This window comes from Lynx rufus, unplaced genomic scaffold (assembly GCF_022079265.1).
Source record: "Lynx rufus isolate CCGP_SWC_20201006 ecotype Redwood Valley unplaced genomic scaffold, mLynRuf1.p SCAF_2, whole genome shotgun sequence".
Classification (NCBI taxonomy): Eukaryota; Metazoa; Chordata; class Mammalia; order Carnivora; family Felidae; genus Lynx; species Lynx rufus.
The window spans coordinates 84,847,292-84,870,034 of NW_025814834.1; the positions used below are offsets into that span (position 1 = coordinate 84,847,292).

The following is a 22,743-nucleotide window of genomic DNA, read 5'->3' on the forward strand; positions in this document are numbered from 1 at the left end:
CTGTGACAGATTATTTAACTGTGAGTCAAAATTATGCCTTGAGAGAGGTGTAAATAAGGGCATATGGAAATTTTGTGGGGAACCAACCAATGCTTGTAAATGTTTGCGACTTAGAGCCTGTGCCTGTGCTGGGATCAGCTTCAATTTATTGGACTTCTTGGTCAGGAAGCTTAGATCCCTTTATTTTCTCACCAAATGTTGCAGGAAGAATGCCTTTGGGAATGGCCCTATTTTTGGTAACTTCCTACAGCAAGTGGATACAAGCTTTTAAAGGAGAAATAAACCCTGCACTTGGGTGTATGCTTTCTAGCTAAATAACTTTTCATATGCATCAGATGTCAAATCCGGATTCTGTTGGCTTAATGAGAAATCTTCAGATATTTATTCAAAAACTTGTGCCCGTTTTAAAACAGTTCTCTAATAAAATTTCAGAATCTTAATTCAATACTCCAGCTCTGCAAACTTCCTACTGGATACACCACTCTCTCTCTCTCTTTCTCTCTCTCTCTCTCTTTATTTTCCCATTAAATGAATGCTATGATTAAAAGGTTGCTGCTGAATCACCTCCATGTCCCATTTACGGAAGTTTTCCTTCTTGTCTCACTCTCTAACAACCTAGAATTATTAGATTCTCTATGTTCATTTCTATAATGGAGATTTGGCTCTTTAAGACAGAAAACCGTTGTCCGTTCAATGTACATGGGGAGGAAATTTGATTCTAAACATCAAATATCATGGGGTCAGGGCATATCCATCACATGCCAGAGGGGAGGGTAGCACTCGACCACACTGGAGAGACTGGAGGTCAGCTCTGGAGCCCTCTGTGGTTTGGAAAGCAGAGTATCAGGGCAGGTTTTTGAGTAGTTTCTGGATCAATATGTCCAATACAAGGTAAAGAGGTCACTTTGTCAGAGCTGAGAGTCTCCGGAGAAGAGGAAAGTCAGAGCTCAGGGAGGTTTCAAAACAGACACGGCTGCACGTGCTCCTGGCCTGCAAACAGAGAGACATTTCTCTACCTCCAACTGAGGAAGTTCCTTTGCATTGTGATGTGGAGACAGGAAGGGAAGAGATCATTTTTTGCTCTGCAGACGTTTGTTTCTAGTGAGAACTATAATTCTCTCAATGCAATAGATGCAGAGTTAAATATGTTTGCATTACTTACCTATTTTGATTCACTGAGTATTAAACAGACTCCGACTACATGACATTCTTTAGTTATTCACTCAGCAAATGCTGTTTGTGCATCCTAAGGCCAAGATGAGAAGAAAAAGATGGAAATTCTTTGTCTTTGCTTCAAGGAGTTTAGAGTCTAAAGCTGTAACTATAAAAATGGATGTTGACTGGCAGCACACTGTCTACTTTGTTTTCTGGGTTCCCTAATGTGAGGATAAAGAGAAAGCCTTTTAAAATGTCTGACAATGTTCATGCCCAGAGTACTTCTAAGAGAATTGTTACAACTGTGAACACATGATTATGGGGACACAGGGCTGTGAGAGAGAGTGCCCCATATACACTCTAAATGGAGTCCAGAAGGAAGTCCCATTTTTCCTTTGTTTTAGATGAGATCATATGAATGAATATTCCTTATCACCTTCTATTTGGATATACTCTGTAGCCTGCTTACAAAATACATTTTCTTATATGCATAGCACACACCTATTTTTATCTCTTTCTCTATCTATCTATCCATCTATCATCTATCTATATCATCTACCTCCTTATTTTTTCCTTTTGTGAACAGGAAAAAAAAACTATTTTTTTAATTAAGCATTTACTAAGCATTCAGAATATATTCACAAAACACAGTATGGATATACACAGCCCATTGATATCCAAGGTAGTAATAACTCCTGTACTTGTTTATGAGAATTGTCCCTTATGTGCCTGCAATCCAAGGGGGGAAAAATGTGTTACGACCACAGTTATTTCAGTCTTATTGGGCAGTTAGAATCTATTAAGATCTTAAAAAAGCATATATCTTGACATTGAAATGTGCAATTATTCTGATCTCTATAAAGTGTCACAGTGTGGACAAATAGTGGGGGAGAATTAAAGGAACGTTCCAACACACATATACGTGTGTGTGTGTGTGTGTGTGTGTGTATTTAAAATTGGATACATATCAACAATGCAGAAATGGAGAATAATGGTGAGTTATAACCAAGATAATATGCATTATATGGGCACACGGCCATAACTGTTTCTGCTATTAGAAAAGCAGACAACCCCAAAAATATTGATTCCTGTCAACATCATGTAAATCTAAAAGTGTAAAATCGTACACATACCACAAATTTTAATTGTAGCAATGGGTTTGGAAATCTTTTCATCTGAGATGGCTATGAGATTTAAATTAAGTGAAATAAAGTACATGAGAACATAAAAAAGAATTTCTGGAAACATTGTCCCTTTTAATTTATACAATAAACAGAGAATCATTATTTAACAAAGAAACTATTTTAGTGATGCAAAGAACAAATAAGCTTTCTTTTCTTAGGCCACATGTTTGCCAAGAATAGAGGAAAGTAAATGTGTTATACGTCACTGACATTCTCTTGTACAGTTCGTGTGCCTGGGTCATAAAACTACAGGGGCTACTGACTTTTGCCCTACGGAAGTGACCCAGCAAATCTTTAGAGAAAACCTTTTTATCTTTACCAATTACACCCACCTGCCTGTATAGTCCCGAATTATCTGAACACGAGGGGAGAGGACAAGTGCAACATACATTCTCCCTTCGCAGGAAGAAAGACGTCTTCTTTCGTTACACACTCTTGATGGAATTAACCAAACATCACCTACCAGATCATCACTCACCACTGGCCAGTACAAAAAGGCACTTATCATTTTTGGTAAGAGGAATAAAGAGTCTAACAATCCCTCTAAACCACATCTCAAGCCTCTCAACAGGCTAGAGTGACAAAGCCTTCTTTTCCAATATAGAGGCAAAACTGATGAAGCCATTTGTATTGAGTGATGAATAGGTCAATATCAGACTCTTCTGAACTCGAGCCACTAGTTCCCAATTATTTAAAGAAGGAAAATCTAAACAGTAAAATGGGGAGGGGGGGAGGAATCTCTCATGCTAGAAAAGTGAATCTAGAAAGAGTAAAAATGAATGAATGAATGAATGAATGAAGAAATCCTGGTAGATGATATTTGTGCTCAGGAGTTTAAAAGATCTTACAAAGCAACAATTCTTAAATTAATCTCTGAATGAATAAATGTTTTCAGGCAAATTAATTAATAGTATAAATTGAATCGCATTATTATATTTGATTTTATAGAGGTTCAAGAGAAAGCAATACAAATAAAAACTTAATGTTTTTAGCAATAAAAATTGAATTTTAGGGGCGCCTGGGTGGCGCAGTCGGTTAAGCGTCCGACTTCAGCCAGGTCACGATCTCGCGGTCCGTGAGTTCGAGCCCCGCGTCAGGCTCTGGGCTGATGGCTCGGAGCCTGGAGCCTGTTTCCGATTCTGTGTCTCCCTCTCTCTCTGCCCCTCCCCCATTCATGCTCTGTCTCTCTCTGTCCCAAAAATAAATAAACGTTGAAAAAAAAATTAAAAAAAAAAAAATTGAATTTTAACTCTTGAAGATTAGTGAAAATAGTGACAACATCGGTTGCAAAGCTATTTTTTGTGCTTACTAATAAATTAAAAGCTCTAGATTAAAATATTACATTTGAAAGTCCCAAAGTTACGATTTGACGCAGCCCAGATTAACTCATAGCTCATAGAGATACAATAAATTTTTTTTGTAAAACACAATAATTTCTTTTTCTCAAATATCAACCTAAAGTTATATTGAAAACTTACTGATTAAAATCATAACACAAATTGTAGAATGGCCCAAAACAGTATATATATAAATAGAAATAAACATGAAAACAGTGCATTCTAATTATATTTGATTAAATTTGATATAGCAACAAATAAATGTGTCCTCAGAAATATTGACATTTGTTAGGAAAAACCTAAATAGCAATCTTACAGTAAAATGAGATCACCGTTTATGTATTTGTAGTTCACATGCAATGCCGGTTTCAACATTCCTTCCTGAGACTTAGTGTGTAGAAAAACTGACAGATTACAAAATTCACTCTAATATTTTAAAGTAATTGCTTATTTCCTGACACATGGGATGATATAAAAAGGCTTATAGTAAGACACACAATTTCTGAAAGACTAATTATGCATTTAAGCTGAATTTTTTTTTTTTTTTTAATTTTTTTTTTTCAACGTTTATTTATTTTTGGGACAGAGAGAGGCAGAGCATGAACGGGGGAGGGGCAGAGAGAGAGGGAGACACAGAATCGGAAACAGGCTCCAGGCTCTGAGCCATCAGCCCAGAGCCCGACGCGGGGCTCGAACTCACGGACCGCGAGATCGTGACCTGGCTGAAGTCGGACGCTTAACCGACTGCGCCACCCAGGCGCCCCAAGCTGAATTTTTTTTTAATTTCAAATGAATTTATACATAATGCCACATCCTGTTTAGAGAAACTTGTTTGAAAAAGATTGTATTGTGAATATATACTGAATGAATTGATTTTACGTTTATTAAAAAAAAAACAGTTTTATACCGCATTAAACTTGAAATAAATAAAACTCCAAAATTTAACAGTGGTACTAATCACTCAAGGCAGAAAATGATTTTTTTGCTCCAAATATGTGTATTTACAATGCCATTAAGCTCCTTTAATTGGTAAGCATCTAAGATATATACTGGTGTTCATAAATTTCAATTTGTTAATAAATCTTCATGACAATTCCTGGAAGGTACATAAAGATACACCTGGATTTAGGATGTCTATGTGCTGATCGACACATGGAATGATACAGAAAATGGTTCCTATCCTGAAGGATATATATTTTTATGACTATCAAGCAAGCTTTTGTCTACTATAGAAGACATTTGGCTTTAAGCTTTAGTGGCAAAAAAAAAGGGAGTGGTGTTGTCATTACGCCATCCTGGGGAAGTACTGTTACATCACTTTTGAACACAGTAAAAATGTAGTTGTAAATAACAACAACGACAAAAACAAAACCCTATTATTTCCTTTTTCCATAGAAGCAATAAAGGCTCATTATTTAACAAAGAAGAGATTAGGAGTGATACCAAAAAATTAAGTTATTTTGTGTTAAAAACTCATGTTTGCTGAGCATAGAAGAAAGGTAAGTGTGTGAGACATCATTCAAGTTCTCCTGGGACGTTTATGTGCTTGAATCATAAACAAGACACATCACGCTAAAAGCAGCGTATGACACGTCCGAGACTTCACTGTGTGGTATTGCCCAGACCTGAATCTGTGAGGGCAGTTTATTTTCTATTGACCACCACCTTGGGGTAAAAGAGTAAGCAGGCAGGCTTTCTGACTTAGCAGGGCAGCGGTTGTATTTCTTTCCTGATGCAGAAAACCATACTATGATAGTGAAAAACTGTGGCATGGAGAATTACAGGTTAGAATTCTTGAGAGTTATATGAATTATATATTTACTCAGCCAAATTTTTACATTGATTCACATCTTAATTTTTCATTAGACTCATCTGAACAATTTGGACACATCCTTGGAAAATAATGATAATAGAAATTCAACTAACACATGTTCTTTTCCTACAATATAGAAATGATTTTGGGTTATTTATCAGGTTATTTCCCAGCTTTAAACTGACACGTCTGTATTCTAGGGCTAGTTATAAGATTCTACAATCCCATTTCTGCAAATCTGGTAAATTCTTGGTAGGTTTTCTCAATGAGTGCTGAAGAGCGGCTGGAAGCCTGGAAGAGGGAGAAGAGACACCTTTCTCTGTTTCCTATTCCTGTTAAGATGATAACAGCCATTGCTCTTTATCTTGGCAGTTCATTTCCTTCTAGATTCCAGGATTCCCCCCAACCCCACATTTCCAGAACTCCCACAAATTTTATTTATTTATTTTTTTAATTTTTTTTTCAACGTTTTTTATTTATTTTTGGGACAGAGAGAGACAGAGCATGAACGGGGGAGGGGCAGAGAGAGAGGGAGACACAGAATCGGAAACAGGCTCCAGGCTCTGAGCCATCAGCCCAGAGCCCGACGCGGGGCTCGAACTCACGGACCGTGAGATCGTGACCTGGCTGAAGTCGGACGCGTAACCGACTGCGCCACCCAGGCGCCCCACAAATTTTATTTTTAAAGGCATCTATGAACTGACACAAAAAAAGGAACCTACACAGTTAAACTATGAAATTAAGGTAGGAATCTTGGATGACAGATATGTACCAAAGTAAGATTTCATCTTGAGGTCTTCTGGCAAATCCTGGAGATCTTATGCTTCCACTTTATTGTTGCTTGGGGAACACAAATGGGATATATAGCCTGTGGACCGAGGAAGGGAGTCTAATAGGATACCTGAATAAAAATCTGGGACCCAAAGTGTCATGCTTATATGAGAAGAAGGGATGAAAACTAATCTAAGCTTGAAGAAAGCATCAGCAAGGAGAGTTACCTGTGTCAAAGTTGACACTGGCTTGTGGGGGAAATACTATTCCCATAGAATTCATAATCTTAAACTGGCTCTCATGCAGGTTTGTTTTCTGAATTCTTGAGACATGAAAAGTCTCAAGTAAATAATTTAACTTAAAATAATCTTGAAATAGCAGTGCCCCCAATAGAAGGACATTGTGAAAATACAGATATTGGGTGGAGGAACTCAATTTCAACCCAGGTGACAAACACTTTACAAGATAATATGCCAAAGGAAATATCAGTAAATAATTATAAAAACACAACACAGGGGCGCCTGGGTGGCGCAGTCGGTTAAGCGTCCGACTTCAGCCAGGTCACGATCTCGCGGTCCGCGAGTTCAAGCCCCGCGTCGGGCTCTGGGCTGATGGCTCGGAGCCTGGAGCCTGTTTCCGATTCTGTGTCTCCCTCTCTCTCTGCCCCTCCCCCGTTCATGCTCTGTCTCTCTCTGTCCCAAAAAATAAAAAAAAAATAAAAAAAAAAAAAACACAACACACACACACACACACACACACACACACAGAAATAGAACGCTATGAATAAGCACTAGTACCAAAAACAGGCAATAGAAAAGATACTAGTAAATAATTCAAATATTGTAATTATCAGATATTGATTATAAAACAATTTTATATAACATAAGCCTAAGGAAATAACACAGAAACTTGAAAATTCGCATCATGCAGGCTTAAGTTAAAATATTAAAAATAGTTCTTTACAAAAAAAACCCATTATAATATAAGCTATTCAAGGGACAGATTAGATCCAATGAAGGAAGAAATAGTATGAAAATTATCTGGAATGTAGCCAAGAGAGATACAGAGGAAGAAATATGGGAAGAGTATAAGAGATGGGAGGACAGAATGAGATGGCTCAAACATTAGCATAACCAGAGTTCTAAAAAGGAGCAATAGGTAAGGAGGAGGCAATATCTGAATAAATTATGGCTAATAATCTCTCATAAATTATGAAATACACAAACCCACATATTCAGAAATTCAAATAGAACCCAAGCAATATAAATGAAAGAAATTCATACTAGATAGTGATCAGCAAATAAGCTGAGAAGATTCTTAAAATACTATTAGTAATATGATTTTAAAGACAGACTGGTGTTGGGGCACCTGGGGGGCTCAGTTGGTTGCACATCTGACTTCGGCTCAGGTCATGATCTCATGGTTCATGAGTTCAGGCCCCGCATCTGGCTCTGCGCTGACAGCTCAGAGCAAGAAGCCTGCTTCTGATTCTGTGTCTCCCTCTCTCTCTGCCCCTCCCCCACTCATGCTCTGTCTCTCTCTGCCTCACAAAAATAAAGAAAACTAATAAAAAAAATTTAAAGACAGACTGGTAGAACAATAAAATGGCAATTAAATTGATGTTTGGCATCATTTTATGTTGAAAGAATACACAAAACTGTGTATACAAAACAAAAGCTAAACTTGCTGTTTCCAATTACACACCTAGGAGAAATAGATTTTTAAGAACATGTGTGTAATATTAGTATATGACATAAAAGAGTTGACCACCAAGAGAATTTCACTAACGTGAATTTGAAAAAAGGTATGAGTGGCAAAAGAAAAATGATCCAGTTGAAACAGATATGAACAAATAGTGTTATTTGTAAACTTGAACCATCTTTGACTACTTAAAACGAAAGCAACATCTTATTTGAGGGCAAAAGAAGGATATAGGCAGAGTGTGGACAAAAGTAATACATGTTTGGAATTGGATAATCTTAAAGTATTCTAAGATCCTTATATCATACAGGTATTTTATGTGTCAACTTCATTGGGCCACAAAATGCCAGATGTTTGCTTAAATAATATTCTGGTTGCATCTGTGAAGGTGTTGTTTTTTTTTTTTTAATGAGATTAACATTTAAATTGGTAGACTAAGTAAAACAGATTGCTATCCCTAATGTGGGTGGGCTTCACCCAATCTGTGGAAGGCCTGAATATAACAGAAATTTGAATAAGAATGTTAACTCTCTCTGCCTGGCTTCTTAACCTGGACATCAGTTTTCTCTTGTACTTTGGTACTTGGACTGAACTTAAGCCATCAGCTCTCCTTTTCAGGTCTTTGGACCCAGACAGGCACCTGCACCATAACATTGGTCATCCAAGTTCTTAGGCTCAGGCTTAGACTGGAACTATCCTATTTGCTGTCATGGGTCTCCAGCTTACTGACTATATATCTTGGGACTTCTCACCCTCCATAATCACATGAGCCAATTCTGTTTAATAAATCTTTAGATATGTATCTGGATTATACAATTACATACCTTCAAAATATCACATATATATAAATATGACATATACATATAATTGGTATATACAGAAATTGATTAATTTTAAACTTGATTAATTATGTTTGTCAAATAACTAATGACTAAAAGATTTACCATGTAACTTCTAAAAAGTTAAAGAAAAGATGAATGAGAAAAAGTGTCCAAAAGAGCCCAAAAAAGGGGGGGGATGAAAAGAAGCACAAAATCAAGGCAAATAGAAAATACATAGTAATTTGATATACTTCAATCCCAAAATATCAATAATGACATATAATGGACATGACATAAACATTCCAGTTAAGGGAAAGCTTGATACACCTAAAACAAAACACAGATGATTGAGAGTCAAAAGACTAAGGAAATGGGGAAGGTGTGTTAACACTAGACAAAATGAACGCATTGGCAGAAACCGTTATTAGGAATTAAGAGGATATTACACAATGATAAAATATTCAATTTAATAGATGCTATAATAATTCTAAATTTTATGTACACAATAATGTAACTTAAAATATATAAAGTGAAAATTGATGTAATTACAAGATGGAATTAAATGCTTTCCCATCATCATTAGGGATTTGCCATGGTCACTCAACAAATGATTGGACAACAATGGCTAAAAATGAGTAAGAATATAGAAGAGCTAAATGGTACAATGAATATTCATCACAAAATTGACATTCATAGAACAGTACAATTAAACATTGGATAATACATACTATTTTTATACATATGCAATATTTATGCAAAGTAAACATACACTAACCTTACAAATTTTAAATGACATAAAGAACACATCATTTGATTACACTGGCATTAAAATAAAAATATTAAAACATAATAACAAAAGAAGACACTTATGTTAAGAAAAGTGAAAAAATATCCCTAAAAAATCATGATTCTAATAAAAACAATAATATACATTATAAATTAATTGAACTATTAATAAAGTACTGTGATTAAAACTTATAAGATAGAGCTAAAGTAGATGTTAGAATAAAATTTATTGTCTTGAAAGCTTAAATTAGAAACAATGAAATATTTAGAAAACAATAGACTAAGTATTTAATTTCTTTAGAGATTTTAAAATAAGCAACAGATTAAAACCCAGAAAAATAGAAAGAAGTAATATAAATGTCAGAAGTTAATGAGATGGAAGCAAAATATAAAAATTATCCAATAGTGAAAAATGGTTCTTTGAAAGGTATTAAATAAAGTCAAATTTTATTATATTGAAAGGAAAATAATGGAAAGAAAAAATAAAATATTAACAATGGTGTAGTTTAATAGCTACAGAAAATACAGAGATTAATCAGATTACACCAGATTTAAATAATAAAACTAAAAAAAGATGATCAATAATTTATAAGAATACAATTGATCAAAATTGAGTTAAGAAATAACACAAACCTGAATATTTCCATATCTTTTAGATCAGTTAAAATGGTTAAAAACTCTTTCCACAAGAAGACACTGGGATTTAGATAAATTCAGGATTGAGTACTACCAAGTTTTCTAATAGCAGAAACAAAAAGATCAATCCATTTTTATTAGGTTAACTTACTTTGACACCAATTAAGATAAGAATAGTATAATAAAAAGTTACAAGCTAATTCCACTCAGGAACATAGAAGCAACAAACTAAAATATTAGCAACCCAAATACAGATATTCAATAACAGTGGAACACATCATATCCAAATTATTTTTACCTCAGAAATGCAGAGTTCTTTCAAAAGTTTCAAAAGTGGAATGATATAACTCATCATATTAACATCTTAAATGAGAAAAAACATGATTTCTCAATAGATGAATGAAACTCTTCAATAATATTGTATATACCTTTATGGTAAAATGTTAACAAGCGACAAAAACACTGAAAATCCCCTAACTTTATTGAAGTTATCTATTAAAAACTGTTGCATGCATTTATTTACTCATGTAATATAAATCTATCATATCAAAGCTCAACCCAGCACACTCCATGGGGGATCTGGGGTCTCTCACTACTTCTGGACATCCATGAGTATGTGTCCTGTGGAGTTTGAAATCTGGCATCCTCAGCATCTTTCTGTAGAGGACAGGGACCCAAACTTGGAAGTGCTATGGAGTTAGTGCCCTGTGAGGTAAATTCTGAGCAATAATAAAGGTAACGAGAAGATGCTGATAAATTATTTGTTCATCCTATCCCATTTCCCAACAGATCATTCTGAGGAGCAGAGGCAACTTCCAACATGTCTTGAGACACCTTGGATGCATTTTCTTTCAAAGTTCTGGAGTGCTCAGTATTGCCCCATTTCATCTGCTTACACTCCCTTCCTGTCTCACTTGCGTCCCCACCATCAGGGCCTTCATGGGATTACATCCCACCTCCCAGTAAAGAAACAGAAAGCATGCTCTCTTATTTTCTGGGGGATTCAGTGAAAACATTGCTCACCAGTAAAATGGATCTATGTAATGAAATACTACAGAGCAAATAAAACAAATGAACCTCAGTTTTAAGCATAAACATAGGAATGTGAAAAACAATGTACAATGAACGAACATGTTGCAAAAAGATAGAAATAGTATGTTTCCATTGATATAATCTTACAAAATAGATAAAAGTTAAGCAGTGTAATTTTTATGAATACAAATTTTGTTGGAGAAATATTTTTTTTCTGAAGCAAAGAAGTGATTACAAAAAAATTATCATAGTGGCTATTCTATTGGGGGTAATGGAAGGGAAATATGAATGGAGAGAAGAAACACAAGGACTTTTTAAAAAACTGATAAAGTTTGTTCCTTGGTCTGAGTGTTCAATTTTGTTATATTTGTAAGCTGTACAAAATACATTTATTCCCCTATCCCCGTAGGACCTTGTATTCCAGTGCCTTCTGTCAACTCAAAAACGTTGCTTTAACAAAGTCCCCCTCCAAAATTAGTAGATATTCCACAGCTCTCAAGGGAGGAAATTCTAAGATAGTTCTATATGTATTCCAGTTATCCCCAGAAGGGCTCATCCTGTTGTTACCCACAGTAAACTTTTTGATTTACCTCCAGTGTACTGACTTTCTTTTTGTATCTATGAAGCTCCAAAGAAAACCACCAAAGAACCAACCTTCTGAGTATGCATGCCCTTGAGTAGTCTCCTCTTCCATCCAGTGATGGAAGTGACACTTTGCAATTTGAAACCCACCTCTCACAATGACATGTCTGCTTCCTCTTTAGCACGTTTGGAAATCCTGAGATGCTGTATAAGAAGTGTGACTATGCAACATACTACTGGAAACATCCTGTTGAGAGACCGGTCACATAAAACATAAGAGACTCTATGATTACAGAGAGCCAGCTTAATCATATCATGCTGTCCTGCTAAGACTCCAGCAGAGGTCTCTAGTGATAGAGGCCCCTTGAGAAGTCCCAATCGAGACCGACTGAAAAACCAGAGCTGATCTCATTCAATCAACACACATAATTGTTAGATATAAATTAAAAAATTAATTAACAAATTAAAAAATATATAAATAAATATAACTGATAACAAGCCACTAATTCTGGAGTGGTTTGCTACACAGTAAACTAGAACTAAAACATCTTTCCTCCCGCGCTTTCATTCCCTTTGTCATTCAGGTACTTCTTGTCACAGCCTCCCAAACAAACAACCTGCACACTAATCTGACTTTAGAATGTACCTTTAGGAGAGCCGAAACAAAAACAAAATAATTAGCAGTTGAAATAAAGTCAACTCAATATAAAATGAGATTTTATGCTATTTAATTGTCACACACACTTGCATAGACATATATAAGTAAAAAAATGAAGAATTATTATCTTTATCTTTTTTGGGGAATGATGAGAAATGGAACTTGGTAAATAGAAGATATTTGCTAATGGGTACAAAATAAGATATAGTAAAACCTTGGTTTGTGAGCACAATTTGTTCCAGAAACATGCTTGTAATCCAAAGCACTTGTATATCAAACAAATTTCCCCATAAGAAATAATGGAAATCCAGATGATTCGTTCCTCAATCCAAAATAATCATACACAAATGACTACAATACTGTAATATAATACAAAATAGTAAAGAAAATACAAAATATAAAGAAAAATAAACAAATTAACCTGCACATACCTTTGGAAACCTTCATGGCTGATATGAGGGAGACAAGGCAGGAGGGTTATTGTGTATGACGACTTTCACTATCACTAATGGAATCACTGTTATCTACTGACTCAATGGAATCTTTTTCTTTTCATGCAACTTTAACAAGGAACCTATCCAATGACACTTGCTTTTGCCTCCTTTTAAGGATTTTTGTGGAAATGTGACATTGCCTTGTTGTTAAACAGATTCATTGCCCACACCGCTACAGCCTTATTTGGATGGTGATTTTCTACAAAATTTTGCAGTGTTTCCCACCTTTTACACATCTCTCCAATTTCATTTGAAGTGAGGGATTCCTCTGCCTTTTTCTCCTCCTCCTCTGCAGATGAGATCTCCTCCATAACCTCTTGCTATTGCTCGCAACACAGCTCCATCAGTCCGTGGGTGGTCTGCTTTTGGCCATGTTTCTTTTCCAGCACTTGAATGCCATCCTAATTCACCTCCAGCCCCAAGCTCTCCCCCAGGGGCACAATTCTATCAACAACTGGTGGCTCTTGTTCATGAGCAAACCCCTCTAAGTCAAATCCAAAAATGCAGTCAGGTCAGTTTTCATCAAGCAGAGTTGAGGGCTCTGTTGGTGACCACATCCCAGACTTTATCAATGATCTTGAGATAGTTCATGATGTGGAAATGATTTTTCCAAAACTAGGAGGGTAAGGTTTGTTCCTTTGGTCACCTCGAACTTTTCACTGTAATAGTACTTTGGCATAACGCTTCTTAAAGTTTGAAATGTGATATAAAGCTTCTTAAAGCTTGAAATGACCTGCTGATCCATGGGATGGAGGATTGGGGGGGTGTTGGGAGGAAGAAACTTGACTTTAATGAACTCGAATTCCTCCAGTAAGTCATCCTCAAAGCCTAGAAGATGAGCAAGAACATTATCCATAACCAGCAAGGCTTTGAGTGGCACATTCTTTTCTAAAAGCTATTTCTTCACTGAAGGACAGAAGACCTTGTTGATCCACTCAATGAACAAGATAGGAATGACCCAGGTCTTGCTGTTGGACCTCTACATAACGTTTAACTCTTCTGCACCTTGCATTTCCCGAAGGTTCATAGATTCTTGGAATGATACATGAGCAAGGGCTTGACTTTGAAATCCCCACTTGCATTAGTACAAAACAAGAGCGTGAGATGGTCTTTCATGGGCTTGTGACCAGGCATTGCATTCTCTTCTTCTGTAATGTAGGTCCACTTTGGCATTTTTTTCCAAAACTCCCTGTCTCATCACAGTTAAAAACTTGCTCCTGCAGGTAACACTCAAACACCATGAGCTTCTGGAACTCAGTAGTGAATACATCAGCTGCCTGAGCATCTGAACTCACAGCCTTGCCATGCTTCACAACACTTCTCCTCTTAAAGTTATCAAACCATCCCTGCTTTCTTTGAATCCTTCTTCATTTTCTGTTGACGTATCTGGCAGTTTACTTACCAGGTCAGTGTACAAGGCCTTTGCCTTCTTGCAAATAAAGTTCTTAGTCACAGTATCACCTGCTACTTGCTTCTCCTTTATCCAAACCAGAAGCAACTTTTCTACATCTTCTAGAAATGTGGCCATTGCTTTGATATTCTCGTGACTCCTTTAGCTGCATCTAGCCCTCTTGTTTCTTATTTCTTCTTTAGCATTGTGCAAATGGTCAATGTAGACTTCTTATAAAATCTTGCAATTTGGCCACTCACATACCTTGTTTGTACTTCTTGATGATTTCCTTCTTAACTTCCACCATAATCATCTCCTTCTTCTTACCACCTTTCTTTTCAACCTTTTTCTGCTTAAGAGCCATTGGATAAGCTCAATGGATGTTGACTAAGGTACAGTATTAATAAACTCTATCATATACTATATTTAATGTAACTGGCAATAAGGTAGTAAAGGAAAGTGTCTATATCTTCAGGCAGCCTGAAGTAGAATGAAGCAGAGCATTCCTAAGCTTACTCCTGTATAGAAAAGCAAGAGACTGTCCATAGATGCTTTAAAGTGACAAAAATACACTAGTGCCAGTTGTGGGAAACTTCCAACATTCTGAAAAGTCACCGATTTCTGCCCAACACTGTAGCCTGAGACTGAGCATCTGAGCACGGGAGGGAATCACCCACAATCCCACAATGAGAGAGAGAGAACCATTGGTTCAGTCATGATCATGTGATGTTTGGTATCATGTACTACTCATATTGCAAGACATCACTCATTTATAAAGTTAAAATTTAATAGAAATGTTTGATTGTTTTGAGGAACACTCACAGAACAAGTTACTTGCAACCCAAGGTCCTAATGTAAGTCATTGGCATATACTGTGCCAAAGGGTATATGTTATAGATATTTCTATCCAAGTTATCCTTCTTATTTCTCTCCTTTGATCAGAAGTGACAAAAGCAGGAAACACGGGCTACTGGAAACATGTTCTTTATTAGTTTGCAAGCCTTCTGCCTTCATCCATTCAAGCTGCTATAACTGAATACCAAAAACAAAAGAAATACATTTCTCATGCTCTGGAGGCTGTCCAAGATCAAGGCTCCAATAGATTCAGTATCTGGGGAGGACCCACTTCTTGGTTCATAAATAACATCTTCTAACCATGTCCACTCATAGTAGAAGTGGTAAAGGAGCTCTCTGGGGTCTCTTATACAAAGGCACTAATCTCATTCATGAGGGCTCCATCCTCATGGCCACCCAAAGCCCACCTCCAAATACCACCATGTTGGAAATTAGGTTTAAATATTTGAATATTAATTTGTGAGAAAGGCACAAACATTCATAGCACCTTTTTTCTTTAAGTTGTATGTGAGTAAATGTTTGTCATCCTGAACATGTTTGTCATACCTTCTAGAACCTTGGCCATAGAACCAAGACAAGATTTAGAAAAAAAAAATGTTGACTTTTGTTTAAGTTACCACTTTTGAAGTGTATGGATGGGCTCAAAATTTTGTCCTTTAGAGAAATTCAGACTAGGACAGGCTTTCATCCTTATGAACTGATCATATTCATAATTTCCAGAAGTAAAAAGAAGTAATAGATGACATTTCATTATCTCTTTAATCCTAAGAAACAATACAATAGGTCATTTCCTCATCTGCTAGTTCACATTTGTCTTTAATTTCTCTCATTCTACATTACAAAGGGCATATTCAATAAATATCTACCTAATACCTAACAAGGTGCATATTTACTTTTTTCAATAGAGAATTTAACAACTTTAGTTAAGTAATATTCTATCTATGAAGTATTGGCTATAGTTAAATTTTTAATAACTATGGTATGTTATTTTGAAATAAAATTAACTAATTGCTGTAAATATTTCTAATGTATCTTAATATGCTGTTACTTATACTTTGAAACTCTATGGAACATTCAAGTCACTTTAAGTATGTTTTCCTGCAATATGATTTGAAACTTGGATAGCTGGCCTTTGAAATGTATAAATTGTAGAAGAAGAAAATCAGCATAGTTTTCTTTTCCTGGGAAGTGGAGCAGTTAATATTCAACATGAAATGTCTAATCTTTAAATACATTATAATCTAACTGCTTAGGATAATTTTTGCTTTAATACCTTAAGAGTCTGCAAAGCCTGAAGGATGGGATTATTAAGATGGAATTTTAATGTCAAAATTATCAGGGAAGTGAACATATTGCTAGTGTTCATAAAAATTGTATTCAATTTCTGTATGATTTGTTCAAATAAGAGATGAGAATATATTTGATTATAACTAGTAAGTAACCCAAAATTTGATCAGATGACTGGAGGTCACTGCCACATAAGAACTGTCAACCTCAGAGGTGAGACTATTTAAGACCTGAATTTACTCTAATACATAAATGTACCTGCAGAGATGTGCATAAAAATGTAGGTATGAAATAATTAAATTGTTGGAACATTTTGTAGTGAAAATGGTAGGAAAAGGAGCATATGAAAACTAAAATAAAAAATAAATGTAAATGATGATCATTTCTGTAGAAAATAATGTGAAAGTGTAGGGAACATTTATTACTTTTCATTTTTTTAAAGCTTTGGAATAACTCAAAGCTAATCTGTTATATGCATCACAGATTTCTAAAAAATTCACTTTTATTTAGCAGAAATTTATTACTGGGCAGATTAATCTGTGATATAGAATTTGCTGTGGAATGCCTAGTATGAAAAGCAAGAAGAAGATAGCATTTAAATGCACTATTTTAGGTAATTGTTTTAGAGCAAATACATACTTTGCAGTATTTTTTATAATAATGCTTGTCAGTTTCTTAAGGAGGATTATCCCTGTAGCAATACAAACTTTCCCTTCTACATTATCAAATACCTACAATGATGTGCTCATACATAATCATTTATAACTATTAATAGAAACTATAATAAGCAATCAATAGTCATTCAAACTTACAATTATAATTTTTTATTCCACTGTTGGGGGGGATGGAGAGACATGTCTTATGTATTGGCCTTAAGATACAAAAGCTCAGTAGGTACTTTTCTTAGAACAATGCACATTTGTAATTTATGAATGTTCTTTTATATTCTTATAGATATAAATATACAGTTACATTTTCCCTTTTCCCCAGTGCTACATAATTATAACTTGTAATATGTAAATATTTATGAATTCACAGGATGTTCGCTAGGAGAGAAGAATGTTATACTTGCAGATTTGTCTAGTATTTGCAGAATTCAGATCTTATTATTAGGCTTTATGTTGTATTGCAAAATGTAAAAATACATTGTTATAAATATGACTTGTCTAGAAAACATACCATCTGGTGGTTCTGTTGAGAAATGAGAATTATCTCAAAATCATTTATTGTTAGGAATAAGACATTACAATGTTGGTTGAAAACGTTACTCCCTTTATTTTTATATAAGTAAATGGCAGACATAATGCCCTGTATTCTATGTGAAAAAATATGGTTTAAACACTAATATCATGAGGTATTAGAATTTAAATAACCTTAGAGATCATTTAGACAGAAATGGCATACTAAGTGATTGGCAGTCGGTGTCTAAAATGCCATTTAAGGGATTCTGTCAGGATTGTAGATTAAAGGATACCTGTGCTCCAGTGAGGAAGAGTCCTTGGCTGGCTGAGAATATACGCCTTAGGTTCTGAATGGGAAATTGGTACAGCAAGCATCCTGTGTACCACCTTCCCTTATTTCGTATGAAAGAAGATCACTAAAAGCTGGTCAAAAATGAAGATTCCAATCCCTAAAACATCACTGAGCTGTCAGACAAATCTACTACTAGATATTTGTCTGTATGTTTGCTCAAAATCTGATTCCTACAACTTTCTCCACTTAATCCTAATTTATTGCGCATTCCCAGTACAAACTCTTTAGATACCGGAAGATAAGCATTACTTTTCCCTTTCAGTGTTTCCCTTTTCCAAATCAAGTCATTAAGTGCTCCAGCTTCTTTACTATCTCTATTGTTTGTTCAAGTCCTTCTTAAATATTACTACCAGAATGAAATTTCCTAGATGATATCTTAACTGTATAAAGTGAAACAATTATTTCTCTTAATGAAAACACCATACTTCTATTTAATACAATAAGAGATCCCATGATCTATTTCACGGTGTTTTTATGCTCTTGGATCACAGTGCACTTGCCATTGAGTACAATATTTAGGGTGTTTTTTTTTTTTAATTTTCTTAACGTTTATTCGTCTTTGAGAGACAGAGAGACACAGAGCACAAGGAAGGGTGGATCAGAGAGAGAGAAAGGCAGACACAGAATCCGAAGCAGGGTCCAGGCTCTGAGCTGTCAACACAGAGCCCAATGCCAGGCTTGGACTCACAAACCATAAGATTATGACCTGAACCGAAGCCAGACTCTTAACTGACTGAGCCACCCAAGTGTCCCCTATTTAGGGTTTTAAAATGAACCACTCCTCTCTGTTCTAAATATTAGGTGTTTATTAATTTCTTCATCTGATAATAATGAAAACCGCATTCATTTTCATGGTTGTTCATTGTTAGCCAATGACCATGCTAATCATTTTATCTTGATTACGTTATTTAAAATCACATAATTATCCCTAATTTTATCTACATATAAACAACAATAAGAAAGTCACAAGAAGTTGAGGACCCTGCCTAAAGTTGTGTCAACAATACATTTCACCACACTTTTATATTTATTTTGTTAGTTTGAAACAATTCATCCTTTTGAGTTTTTATTTAGTAATTATGTTACACTCTCTTAGGAGATAAGAAACAGATATTCCGAATTTATCTTAGATATTGAATATTTATTTGAAGTGTACTTGTAGTAAATGTTAAATATTGAAAACTGAGAAGTTATACAAGCATCTTAGAGAAAAAAAATAAAGATTTCTGTAAATAATCAATAGTGTGTCTCAATTCCAATTTTCTTTAGTCCAAAGGAGAATGTCCTGTGCTCATCATCCTTCTTGGGAAGATCCTTCTTTCTTCCTTGCAGTATATGATATTATGGTAATTCAAATTTTTTCTGCCTCTGCTGCTACTGTTGTGGAAAGACATAAAGACTCTTTGTTACTCTGCCTGAGTGCTTCTAATTAATTGTATCTTCTGTGTATTCATTTTAATATAATACTTGATGCTGGTCATCTTACTAAGCCCTTACTGGTCATTCAGTCCTCTTGAGTTTTCCCAATGACCTTAAGGTAGGCAATGTTTTAATTCTCAAATGACATAAGAAAAAAACTGAGGGCTGGAGAGAGATTAAACAACACCAAATTGACAGATCATTGAATAGGTAAGGCATTTTCTGAACCTGGGTTCATATTCAGGTGTGATTTCAAAGTTTAGATGCTAGCTCACTGCCTGTATTTTCTCTGTTGCTTACATTCTGCCCATACTACTAGCAATGATACTTTCTCTGTGTCCCACATTCACATTCCAAAGGTATTTCCTAAGTGATTGTTAAGACCTTACTCCCCAGTGATCTCAGAGAATCAGAGATTTTGCCAAATGCCTTGCTTGAGTGAAAATATAAGCTGTGTGTGGCATTTCTTTGATCCACCAGCCTAACAAATCTGTCAAGAAAATAAATCACATTAGTTTAAACAAAAATGTCTTAGTAACGTATCAAAATGATAACAACATACATATCTGAAAATTCATGATATAGGTTTGTGGAATAGATCTCATACCTATGCTTATTGAGTCTAGAAACCACAAATCCTCTTTTCTGTAAAGGAGAGCACTTACTTAATTTTCTCTTGTTTTATCTTGCATTTTCCAAGTGATTTCCAAAATATCATGTATGAAGTCTCTCCAGTTGCATACACTTTTCAGTGAGCTCACAAGCAATGTTCTTCTGCCCGAAAATCATGAGCTTTTTGTGAGGTAGCTGCTCTTTTACCAGAACTTTATCTGTTGCATTCTCTCCTTTTCTGTTTTGAAATTTTTTTTAAATATTTCTCTACAGAAAGATATTCAGTTGTCTCTAAACAATCACTGTTAGAAACCAAGGTGCCTTGTGCACTCACATACTTGTATGAAAAACAAAAACATTAACAGCAACCAAAGGATTTGCTTCCAGAGCACAGGTGTCATGAAAACCACCTCTAAACCTAAACCAAATGGGGAAAGGAAAAGACTCAAATCAGCATCGTTGTCATTGGACACATAGACTCATGCAAGTCTACCACTACTGGTCATCTGATGCACACATGTGGTGGTAGCAACAAAAGAACCATCAAAAAAAAAATGTGAAAGAGGCTGCTGAGATGGGAAAGCGCTCCTTCAAGAATGCCTGGGTCTTGGATAAACTGAAAGCTGAACATGAACGTGGTATCAACATTGATATCTCCCTGGAAATTCCAAACCAGCAAGTATTTATTATGTGACCATCATTGATGCCCCAGGACATAGAGACTTTATCAAAAACATGACTACAGGCACATGTCAGGCTGTGTTGTCCTGATTGTTGTTGCTGGTGTTGGTGAACTTGAAGCAGGTATCTCCAAGAATGGGCAGATCTGTGAGCCTTCCCTTCTGGCTTATGCAGTGAATATAAAACAACTAATTGTTGGTGTTAACAAAATGGATTCCACTGAGCCACCCTACAGCCAGAAGAGTTATGAGGAAATCATTAAAGAAGTCTGCACCTACATTAAGAAAATTGGCTACAACCCCAACACAGTAGCATTCATGCCAATTTCTGGTTGGAATAGTTATAACATGCTAAAGCCAAGTGTTAACATGCCTTGGTTCAAGGGATGGAAAGTCACCCATAAAGATGGCAAGGACAGTGGAACCACAGTGCTTGAAGGTCTGGATTGCATTCTGCCACCACCTCATCCAGCTGACAAGCCTTTGTGTCTGCCCCTCCAGGATGTCTACAAAATTGGTGATATTTGTTCTGTCCCTGTGGGCTGAGTGGAGACTGGTATTCTTAAACCAGGCATGGTGGTCAACCTTTGCTCCAGTCCATGTTACAGCTGAAGTCTGTTGAAATGCCCACGAAGCTTTGAGTGAGCCTCTTCCTGGGGACAACATGGGCTTCGATGTCAAGAACATACCTGTCAAAGGTGTTCATTGTGGCAATGTGGCTGGTGACAGCAAAAATGACCCACCAGGGAAAGCAGCTGGCTTCATGGCTCAGATGATTATCCTAAACCATCCAGGCCAAATCAGTGATAGATATGTTTCTATGCTGGATTGTCACACACCTCACATCGCTCGCAAGTTTGCTGAGCTGAAGGAGATTGACTGTTGTTCTGGAAAAAAGCTTGAAGATGGCCCCAAGTTCCTGAAATCTAGTGCTGCTTCCATCATTGATATGGCTCCTGGTACGCCTAGGTGTGTTGAGGACTTCAGCCATTTTGCTGTTCATGACATGAGACAGACGGTTGCTATGGGTATCATCAAAGCAGTGGACAAGAAGGCAGCTGGAGTTGGCAAGGTTACCAAGTCTGCTCAGAAAGCTTAGAAGGCTAAATAAATATAATCTCTAATACCTGCCATCCCAGTCTCTTTTTTAAAGTTTTTTAAATGTTTATTTTTTAGAGTGCAAGTGGGGGAGGAGCAGGGAGAGAGGGAGACACAGAATCTGAAGTAGGCTCCAGGCTCTGAGCTGTCAGTACAGAACCTGCACAGGGCTCAGACTCATGAACCATGAGATCATGACCTGAGCCGAAGTCAGATGCTTAACTGACTGAGCCACCCAGGTACCCCCACCTCAGTCTTAATAACTGGTGGAAGAACCATCTCAGAGCTGTTTGTGTCAACTGACCATTTAAGTTTAATAGTAAATGACTGGTTAATGATAACAATATTCAGAAGGAAAGGAGAATCTTTTGTGCACCATTTGGTTTTGTGTGTGTGTGTGTGTGTGTGTGTGTCACTTTCAACCTATTAGTTTTTAAATCTATACTTTTTAATGGAGACAACTTGACCAAAAATCTGTCACAGAATTTTGAAACCCATTAAAACAGAAGTTTAATGAGAAAAAAAGCCCCAAACCCCAAAGCTAATTGGGTCATGCATGCATGTTAAATTTTTATCAGGACTCTCAAATTGCCTGGTAGATTGTATCACTTTATTTTACCTGTAATAGTGCAATACTACTGTATCTTTTTTTCCCACCTTTGACAATAGGATTTAAATAATTACCTTTCTTCTTATTGTATACTAATTATACCATATGTGATAAGTAATATATCTACATCTAACCATGTGTTTTGATTCTATAAACAACTTAAATTCCCATTTACTTTCCTTTTGTATTTTTATAATTATGAATTAATTTGCATCTTTATTCTTCCTAGAGCCATCCTTAAGGCCATACTGTATTTTTATTTCTTAATTTGTTCTTATTCACGGGTTCC

The 22,743-nt window shown here is 35.9% G+C and overlaps 1 pseudogene; it reads left to right on the plus strand.

The window, feature by feature from the left end:
• Positions 1–19,315: 19,315 nt before the first annotated feature.
• LOC124514216 (elongation factor 1-alpha 1-like) lies at positions 19,316–21,845 on the plus strand (annotated as a pseudogene).
• The last annotated feature ends 898 nt before the right edge of the window (positions 21,846–22,743 follow it).